Source organism: Cryptomeria japonica, chromosome 7, assembly GCF_030272615.1.
Source record: "Cryptomeria japonica chromosome 7, Sugi_1.0, whole genome shotgun sequence".
Lineage (NCBI taxonomy): Eukaryota > Viridiplantae > Streptophyta > Pinopsida > Cupressales > Cupressaceae > Cryptomeria > Cryptomeria japonica.
In genome coordinates, this window is record NC_081411.1 from 828110716 (window position 1) to 828121556 (window position 10841).

Consider the following 10841-nt stretch of genomic DNA (forward strand, 5'->3'; position numbering starts at 1 on the left):
GTATGTGAATATGGAACCATATAACTGGGATTCAGGACCAACAACACATATCATTTCCGTAGGAGTGATCTCATATGAAGGAATCAGCAGGTTGTCTACCAGGAACTCATAGCAGGTCTCATTTTGCGGTAGATCAATGAGCGAAGCAATTGTAGCCATGGCATCAGCAGCACGATTCTGTTCTCTTGGTATCTGCTCAAACTCTATCTTTGCAAAGTGTTGTTTCAGATCATCTACCAGTTGTTTGTAAGGCGTTAGCTTTTCATCTTTTGTTTGATAATCATCAGTTACTTGACGGATGACCAGTTGAGAATCCCCAAAAACATGAAGCTCTTGGATCTTCCACTGAACTGCAATTCTTAGCCCAGTTGTTAATGCCTCGTATTCCGCCATATTGTTGGTGCAAGGAAATGATAAGCGGTATGACTTTGGTATAGAATCGCCTTGAGGAGTTATAAAGAGTATACCCGCTCCTGCCCCATGCTGTGTGTATGAGCCGTCAAAGTATAGTTGCCATGGCTTTGCAGGTGATATTGTTAGAATGGACTCATCTGGAAATTCTGATTGTAGAGGAACATCATCTATCATGGGAGCATCTGCCAATTGATCTGTGATGGCTTGTCCTTTTATGGCTTTTCTGTCCACGTATTCAATGTCGAATTCACTCAAAATCATTACCCACTTGGCTAGCCGCCCAGTAAGTGTAGCTTTGTTGAGAAGATATTTTAGTGGATCAATTCTGGCAATCAACTTAGTCTTGTGAGTGAGCATATAATGTCGTAATTTTTGTGAAGCGAAGACCACAGCGAGACATGCACGCTCAATTGGTGTGTAGTTCAGCTCATATCCCACCAATGTGCGACTGATATAGTAGACTGCTTTTTCCTTGCCGTCAGGTATTTGCTGTGCTAGAAGTGCCCCCAGTGCTGTTGGAGTAGCTGATATGTAAAGTAGCAATGGTTGATCTGGAATTGGTGGCATCAAAACTGGCGGGTTCAAAAGATAGTCTTTAAGGGCCTGAAAAGCCTGTTGACAGTTCTCATCCCATTTGAACTTGATGTTTTTGTGTAGCAGGTGCTGGAAAGGATTACACTTATCTGCAAGTTGTGCTATGAATCTTCGTATGGACTGGAGTCTCCCTTGTAAAGACCGAAGTTGACTGATATTCTTGGGTGGCGGCATGTCCAAGATAGCCTTGACCTTAGCTGGATCAACCTCTATTCCTCTTTTAGACACAATGAATCCTAGGAGCTTCCCGGAGGTTACTCCAAAGACACATTTCTTTGGGTTTAATCTTACCTTGTATTTTTCCAAGCGATCAAAAGCAACTGAAAGCATGTCCAAGTGTGTATTTCTGTCTATTGATTTAACCAAAAGATCATCAACATAATCTTCCACCGTTACATGCATGAGATCATGGAAGATAGTGGTCATCGCTCTTTGATAAGTGGCGCCTGCATTTTTCAGCCCAAAGGGCATGACATTCCAACAGAAGGTTCCCCATGGACAAGTGAATGATGTTTTATGTTGATCTTCAGGTGCAATCCTGATCTGATTATATCCAGAGAATCCGTCCATTAAAGATAACATCTCATGGCCTGCTGTGAGATCAACAATTAAATCAATGTTTGGTAATGGGAAATCGTCCTTTGGACAAGCCTTGTTGATATCCCTGAAGTCTGTACATATTCAGATGCTGTGATCTGATTTGCTAACAGGTACTAAGTTGGAAATCCATTCAGGATAATCAATTGGGCGTATGAATCCGACATCCAGTAATTTCTCCAGCTCTGCCTTGACTAATAATGCCACTTGTGGGTGCATTTTTCTCAATTTCTGCTTTACTGGTTTTGCCCCCGGTTTGACTGTTAAATGATGCATTACTAAATCCGGGTCTAGTCCAGGCATATCAGCATAAGACCATGCAAAGTTGACTTGTCATTCCTTAAAGAAGCTTATGAATCTTTCTCTCTCGGCCTCTGTCAATGATTGAGCCAAAAATATGTTGTGTGGAACCTCTGTTGTGCCAATGTTTGTCTTTATAGTCTCTTCTACCAACATGGATGATTTTTCCTCGTATGATGCTGGGAGAATGTCAAGCCTTCCATCTTCGGGCGCCTCAGAGAGGTTTTCACCCTCAGATACATCCTTTCTTTTTACTTTTTTAGAGTCAGATAGCGCCACAGTGTGGTTTTCGCCATAAGACCCTTGTTTTGTTTTTATTTTCACATTTTTGTGACTAGAAGGCCCAACACCCTCACCAAAGTATGCCATGTTATTAAGCTCTATGGTGTATCCTGCTTTATGGTCTCCAAGAGGAAGATCATCGTGAATGCCAAGATAATCGACAATAGCTTCGTCATTTTGAAATGTATCAAGCTGTGCTGGTCCATCCTGATCCCAGTCAATGAGTTGGGGGTGAACGAGGGGAAGGTCTTTAGTGTTTTTAGAGTCCGCAAGGCTAATAGTGAAGATGTGGTTATATTCAGGTATGTCAAGGTAATCATCGAGGTCATCGATGGCACTCTCCTCATCAGTTTCGATCGTGAACGAATCCAAATTGTCATCACTAGTAGCGCCTTCTGGGACAGGTGTCCTCATCCTATGTGATCTTGACCTAGGGCCTTGAAACGAATCTTGTGCGGGATCCTTATGGGTTGGTTCTTGACCAATTCTGAATTTCTTGTAAAACTCCTCCTCCTCTGTAGGTTCCTCTGGTTCTCTAAATGTCTCGTTGAGCTCATAGTCACTGGAGGATTTGTCTGAACCCCATTCCCATTCGTTGGAATCTGTAGAATAGTCATCTTCTTGTTGAACTTCAGCCACTTTGACTCACCATATCTGTTTTGTTCTTTTGTTGTGAATCTTGGGATTTAGAAAACCAAGCCCCTTGGAGCGTTCCCTTCTTGTAGTTAGCTCAGGTTGTAAAGGCTCCATGACACCTTCTTTGAGTAGTCCAAGAGGACTTTTTCCATCATATCCGAATCTTTGCAAAATTTTGAAACCTTTGCCATAGTTCTCACAGGGTATTATAATTTGATCATGTGTATCCTCTTCAGCGTCCTTATATAGCATTTTATATAAATTTTCTTCCTCTAGTTCGCCCCATTTTTGAAAGACGGTAGGATCCCATTTGAGTAGCATGATGGAGATTTTCTTATTAGGATGTGGCCTCCCATATTCCTTGGGGGAGTTCATGACTTGTCGTAAGAACATTGTTTGATTCAGAGTGTATTCTCCCATGCCTTTGTCTTGAAACTTGGCTCTAAGTTCACCTTGTTTGGATGTCGAGGGCTTTAATGACTCAGGATCAATATATGCTGAAGAAGGAGTAGCCTCACGATTGCTAGGAATGATAGTCTCAGTGTGTGATCTCAAGTTATTGCAATATATGAATGGATTTGGATCACCATTGACCGTTACCTCGACTCCATTATGAGGAAACTTAATGCATTGGTGGTATGTTGATGGGACTGCCCTCATTTCATGAATCCACGGACGTCCTAGCAATATGTTATACGTGAGGTCTAGATCCAAGACTTGACAAACCACGTCCTTTGTGACTGGCCCTATTCTTAGTGGTAAGATGACCGTGCCCTTGGACGAATGCTCTTCATCATCATAAGCCTTAATAGTGATTTGGTTTGTAGAATTTACAGCTTTGTCAGAATATCCCAATTGTCTGATGGTGCTCAATGTACAAATATTAAGACCTGCTCCTCCATCTATCAGGACTCGTTTTATTCGGTGTTTATGTATGAAGGCTTCAATATGTAGAGGTGCATTATGTGGTTGACTTATGGAGGCGTCATCGGCTTCTGTGAATGTGAGGGAGTGTGGAACGGATAAGTATCCCACCATGGCTTGAAACTGGTCCATGTTTAGATCAGTAGGGACAACAGTATCTCTCAAGGTTTTATCAAGGATAGCTTTATGTGTAGGAGATATACGTAAGAGCTCAAGAATAGAGATGAGTGCAGGTGTTTTCCCTAATTGCTCTACAAGGTCGTACTCAGGCTTGGTAGATGAAAGATTGGTATTCTTAGTAGAGGTACCTGGCAATGTAATCTTACCTCGACGGGTTGTAACATGACATTCAGAGGTAGATGCGGACGAAGATCCTACACCTTTTAGGACAATTTTGGGTCTTTGAGAAGGATTCTCAGGATTTTTGTTTTTGATAGTAATGGTAGAAATATGATTGTCCATTGAGATGTGATTAATAGTGGAATCATAATTGTAAGATGCTCTGGTGTAATTGGCTTGATCATCTGTGACTTTGCCTTTTCCCTTGTCATGTTTTGGGAATGGTTCCTTAAACACCTCATGCTCTTGGTTAGATGAATGTCCCTCAATCTCAATATCTCCTCTGTCAATGAGATCTTGTACAATGTTTTTCAATCGATGGCAATTACTTGTCTTATGACCCTTGCTCTTATGAAATTCGCAAAATTCATCATCATTCCACCAATTCGGTTTTACCTTTGGTTCATATGGAGGAAAATCTGGGACCATGATCACTTTGTTTGCTACAAGCTTTTTGAACACTGATTCAAGTGGTTCTCCCAATGGAGTATACTTCCTTCGTGGTTTAGCAGCCGTTTGATTGTTCACTTGATTGTTGGTAGAATTTGATCCAGAAAAGACGAACTTGGGTCTTACTGTGTTGGCATCAACAACACCATCATTAACTGTGTTCTTGTTCTTGTTCCAAAATTTTGGTTTGTCCTTTCCTTTGAAGTCTTCTTTGTTTTCTTTGAATAGCTTGATAACTCCTTGTTCAATTAAGACCTTTTCTGTTGCTAGGCCCTTTTCAATGACATCCTTGAATGTAGACAAACAAGCTTTTCTGAGATCATAGCCAATAGCTTTATTAACGTTTTGTGTGAACATCTCCACCATTTGTTTTTGCGGGATCTCACAAGAGCATCTGCTGGCTAAGTTTCTCCATCTCTGTAAAAATGTTGCGAAAGATTCTCCTTCCTTTTGTTTCGTATTGCACAAGGTAGTAACTGAGACATCTGTTTCAATGTTGTAAGAGAAATGTTGAATGAATGCCTCTGCCAAGTCGCCCCATGACTTAATACCGGGAGGTAATTGAGAAAACCATTCCATCGCTTGATCTCCTAAGCTCTGTGGGAACAACCTCATCAAGTATGTTTCTTCTGCGGCTACCTCAATGCAAGCTGTGAAGAATTGTCTTATATGTGCCTTGGGGTCTCCTCTCCCTCTATATTTGTCAAATTTTGGTGTTACAAAGTGCAGAGGAAACGGAGGCATTGGAATGCTCTTATCAAAGGGATAAGGGCATATATCTCTCATAGTATATGTAGGTTTTGATGTGCCCATGTCTTCCACTTTCTTTTGTAGATCTCTAATTTGTTGCTCCAAATTATTTTTGGGAGGAGATGGATTTCTTGTAGCATATCCCATGTTTGAAACACCCATTTGAGGAGGGACTTGTTGCATATATGGATGATACTGATCGTAGACATGTCCATATGGAGGTCTATATTGATGTGGCATATATGGAGCACTCGGCATAACTTCTTGTTGAGGGGACCCATATCTGTTTTGTGTATATAAACCATATTCAATAGGCCTTTCATTTTCCATTGTGTTGCCCCCAATTTTGACATGAGGTCTCCTTGTGTCAAAATTTTGAGGATGTCCTTGAGTATCCACTTGTCTTGATTGATCCATACCTTGAGCATGTGTTTGAGCATAAGGCCTCCATGATGGTCTTTGAATGTAAGTATCATATGTTTGAGCTTGTGTATGTGGGATTGCTGGTTTTTGAAGAAAAACTGATGGTGACTCAGGCATCATATTCGGTCCTCTATTTCCTCCACTATTTGGTCTCCTTTGATCCATGTTGGATTGAGTTTGTTGTGAGGGTCGACTTTCCATAAGTTGAGATAAGTCAAAATCATGTGGTATTTTAGCTCCACTTTGTGCCGTCATGTTTAAAAAGTATTGACGATCTCTCCTCATTATCTCTTCAACCAATCTATTGAATTGTGGGTCCATTATAGATTCTTGTATGTCTGCTGATAGTATTGAAGAGTTGTCAACATTGTCATTGTGTGTAGTATTGTTGTTTATAGCGTTTGCGCTTTCCACATTTGGATTGTTTCTATAAACATTCATGTCTGGTAATGTAGTGTGCTCAGGATTGTAGAATAAATCATTGTCATACTCATAAGAACTCATGTTTGCGGATTCTTGAGCTTCTTTAGCTATTCTCCTAGATTTTTGAAGGCGGGTTTCAACCATGAACTAGGTGTTTGACCAATATGTAAGAAACTAGATGAAAATGTGACAAGGTATGGAAGACCAAGAGTTGTATGGAGTGTAAATGAATCTTGAGGTGTACTTGCAATGTCCAAAGTGTAAGACCAAGTATGTAAGTAGTAGAGTAGGTGTGACTTCCAAAGAGAGGATAGTTTCTCTTGATGAGGTAAGCTGACCTTGACTCTAAGTAAGACCAAATGAGACCCAAAGGTAAGAAACCTTGATGAGGGACCACTTAGCAAAGTGTAGTTGTATGTAGTGTGTTGACAAAGTATGATGAGGACAAGCAAGTGACCTTTTGACTCAAGTTTAGACAAGTATGAATGTAAAATGAGGTATGAAGCAATGATGGACTGTGTAAGACCTTAGAACAGGCTGAATGCTAGATTAAACCTGAAGAGACAACCTAGGAAGCTCAAGTATGCCGAAACTGATTTTCTTTGTTTGCTCGACTGTTAAAATTTTTAAATCCTGACACAGACGCCTCTGTATACTTCACATACGCGGTTTTAAGACACAGACGCTACTCTGTTAAACACAGACGTGACTCTGAGATTTTCCTGTCGATGTTTGCTGGGACTGTAACAATTTTTTGCAATTGTGGACACAGACGCGACTGTATACTTCACAGACGCGATTTCCAGATACAGACGTGTCTCTGTTCAACACAGACGCTGATAAAAACACAAACGCTATTCTGCCCTTCACAGACGCGCTTAGATGACACAGACGCGGTTAAAACAGACACAGACGCATTTCTGTAAACTTTGTGCAATTTTTTTCTATCTGTGAAGTTGTTTGTTGTGACCAAATCTGATTTTTCGACTGTTTTTCGTGACAAGAGGACACAGTGTTGATGACTCAATGTTTGCAGACTGTTTAGACTCCAAAAGTGTGTTGTTTGATGTAAAAAGTTTTTGCATACACTTGAAGACACAAAAGACACAATGTTTTGTTGTTTTGTCTTGAATGTTTGAGTGTTTAACATAAGACAAACACAAATCTTAAGGCTAGCCAAGACAATAGTTGTTGATCCCACATAGGGTTTTACCCCCGAGGCTACGCTATTCAGAGCGGATACTTAGATGCTTGACCTCACTGGCTCCACCCTCGGCACTCACTTCTCGGGTCAGCCAAGCATCAGTCCCCATGAAAACTCCCCATGGCGAACTTTGTATCTCTACTAAGAACCGTATGTGTGTGGGCCGCTACCAGAGGTCCGACCTCCTGCCTCAACAACTAGAAGGATTTGGGCATCTAAAACAAAGAGGTGCTAGTAAGGGCATCCACTCGTGTGGCCATACATGCGGCACTTTCAGCTTTGTAAATACAGAAGGCTCCCAGCCGGTAGGGGTTACGCCCTACAAATGATCAAATAAATTTGATCAAACGGGTTTATGGGGAGACATAGTGTCGGTATGAACTAATCAGCACACGTTATCCATAGTTTTCACCATGAATACATTTGATTATAGTGGTTTGGATGAGGTGGGTTTTCCTCGCTACCACTTGGGTCGTTCTCTTCTCACTAGTAGTCCTAATGACCACACGGGAAGACAGGCCCTCTAAAGAGTAAACAAAAAGAGCCTATTGCTCAAGACACAAAAGACAATGATTCAATTTTAGTGCACCAATTGAAGTGTTTGCTAAGCTATGAAAACAAGGCACACAATAAAAACTACAAAAACCCTAGCTAAGGCCCTGCAACAAAATTGTTAGTAGTTTGGGTTGTTTCAAATGATAACCCCTTCCTGCAAGCACACAAGTTAGGTAAATTTTAGAAAACCCAAAAAGACTTTGTGAAAAGGGGCCTTCAACAAAAACGTATTTGCCTCCAAAGCAAGCTGCACAAACCAGGTTAGCTAGATCTGCAAAGGTTAGCCGAAAATAAACCAGATCTGAAACCCTAAGTACAAAATCCGAAAACCCGAATCAAAGAAACTTGAAAAATTTGCAAAACAGAAAGCACAGACGCCTTTATACCGGACACAGACGCGTCTTAACCACACAGACGCGGTTCTGTAGTTCAAAGACGCGATCAAAGGTCACAGACGCAACTAAAGAACGAAGACGCGATAATATCAGTCACAGACGCGGTAAAAATTCTCAGACGCGATTCCAGAAACCTGCAAAAAATAAAAATCTGGCAAAAACACAGGTGCGATTCACGATATCACAGACGCTTCTGAAACACAAAAACGCGATCCGAACACTCGCAGACGCGGAAAAAAACTAAAATGTCATCGAAATCGTCCGATCTGCAACTTCAAAAATGCAAAATCTGCAACAAAAATGTTAAATGCAAAGGGACAAGAGTCCCATCGGGCGTGCCAAAATGTTTATGGTGAAAATGGATAACAATAACAACAATATTGAAAGGCTAAAATAAATTCAACCACCAAACCCTAGCCTAACAACAACAAAGATCCACCATAACATATGAAGATTACCTAAGACAATGCAAATAACTCAAAATCACAAAGATTATACCATCACATGTCCAATAGGGTTTTGATCTCCATTCTTCCTATCTCCATTGATCTTGTTTGATATATTTGCTCTCAGATTTTTGTATGCACAAGAGCTCAACAAAGAACGGAATGTGGTTGCAAGTGGAATTGTAGTGTAGTGTAGCCCAGTTGCATGAAAGATCATTAGCATGTCTCATTAGGGTTTGACAATGAAGGAAGCATCTCCTTAAATAGAAGACACAATGAGAAATGGAGGGTTAAGATTGAGAGGTGTAAAAAGAGAGGTCAGCTAGGATTAGAGGGTAGGTAAAAGAAATACCAAAATAATGAAAGAGGTAGGTAGTGTATGAATTAAGAGATGAATGACATGTGTCATGTGTAGAAAAAGATAATGAATTAATTAAATAAATAAATATTTATTTAATTAATAGAAGAAGTAGGACAATTAAATAAATAAAATATTTATTTAATTTAGGAAAGGGATAATTTAAATAAATAAATGTATTTATTTAAATGAGAAATAAGGCTAGAAGAGGATAAATGAATTAATTAAATAAATAAAAATTTATTTAATTAATAGAAGAATTAGGCTTATATAATTAAATAAATAAAATATTTATTTAATTAAACATGACAATTTTGAGTGTCTACATATACTATAGAGGAAGGTCCAGAACTTACATATGATGTGCTTCACCACTGGGCCCACTCGGATTGGTAACACAACTACTTCTTTTGAAGAATGCTCTGCATCATCATAGGCTTTTATGGTTATCTTTTTGTGGGGGTCCACTGATTCAACTGCATATCCCAATAATGTGACCAATTGTAATGTACATATATTTAGGTCATCTCCATTGTCAATCAAGACTCGCTCAATCCTGTGTTGGTTGATAAATCCTTCAATATGGAGTGAGGCGTTATGAGGTTGCTGGAAGGATGTATTGTCACATTCAAAGAAAGTGAGACATGGTGATGACCTCAGATTACCAACCATAGCTTGAAATTGATCTGTATTAAGATTGGTAGGGATTGACGCCTCTTGGAGAGATTGATCTAGGATTGTTTTATGAGACGGGGATAGGCGCAAAAGCTCTAAAATGGATATAAGTGCATGTGTCTTATCTAACTGTTCCACAAGGTTATACTACTTTGGGATGAATGTTGTGCCTTGTGGAGTTTCTTTAATAGTGATCTTGCTATGACGCGTAACAACATTGCAGATAGGGTTTGGATCTTTGATGGTGAGGGTTGCAATTTGTTCATTGGCGTCATATAGGTGATTCACAGTGTAATTATAGTCGGCTCGCATATAATCAGTTGTATCTGTGTTTCACCTTGAAGTGGAAGGACCCCTTTGATCTTGTGATGGAAGTGGATTTTGAACATGAGATGATCATTATTGGAGGTTTTTGGGTCGTGTCCTTTGATTTCAATCTCTCCTCAGTCAATAAGATCTTGAATAAGATCTTTAAGTCTATGACAGTTACTTGTTTTATGCCCTTTCCCTTGATGGAATTCGCAATGTTCATTATCTCTCCACCATGGAGGTTTGACTTGAGGTTCGTAGTTAGATGTCTTTGGTAAGGTCACCAGATTTGAAGAAACCAATTGATGCAAGATTGTTTTGATAGGTTCCCCTAAGGGAGTGTTTGTACGTTTTGGTTTATAATTTTGTTGTCGTTGTCTCGGGTCCTCTTGTGGTGCATTGCATCCTTGATTTTGCAGAGGAACAATAGTGTTGTTTTTAGGAGGGGGATTTCGCCCCGCAAATCAGACCACAGGTTGTGCACTCTTGATGGTTCTTGCATTTACGACCCCATCATTGACAATGTTCTTGTTTTTATTCTAGAAGTTAGGTTTATCATTGTTAAAATGTGGGTGAGGGCCTTCTTTTGGTTCATTGTATATCTTGATAAGTCCCTTTTTGATGAGGGCCCGTTCACATTTTAACCCCTGGGTGATCATGTCATTAAAGGACTTTGTGCCTTTCATGTCAAGATGGAATTCCATTTCTTTGTTCAAGTTGGAAATAAATATTTCCACTAGCTCTCGTTCAGGTAGCTGAAGAGAACG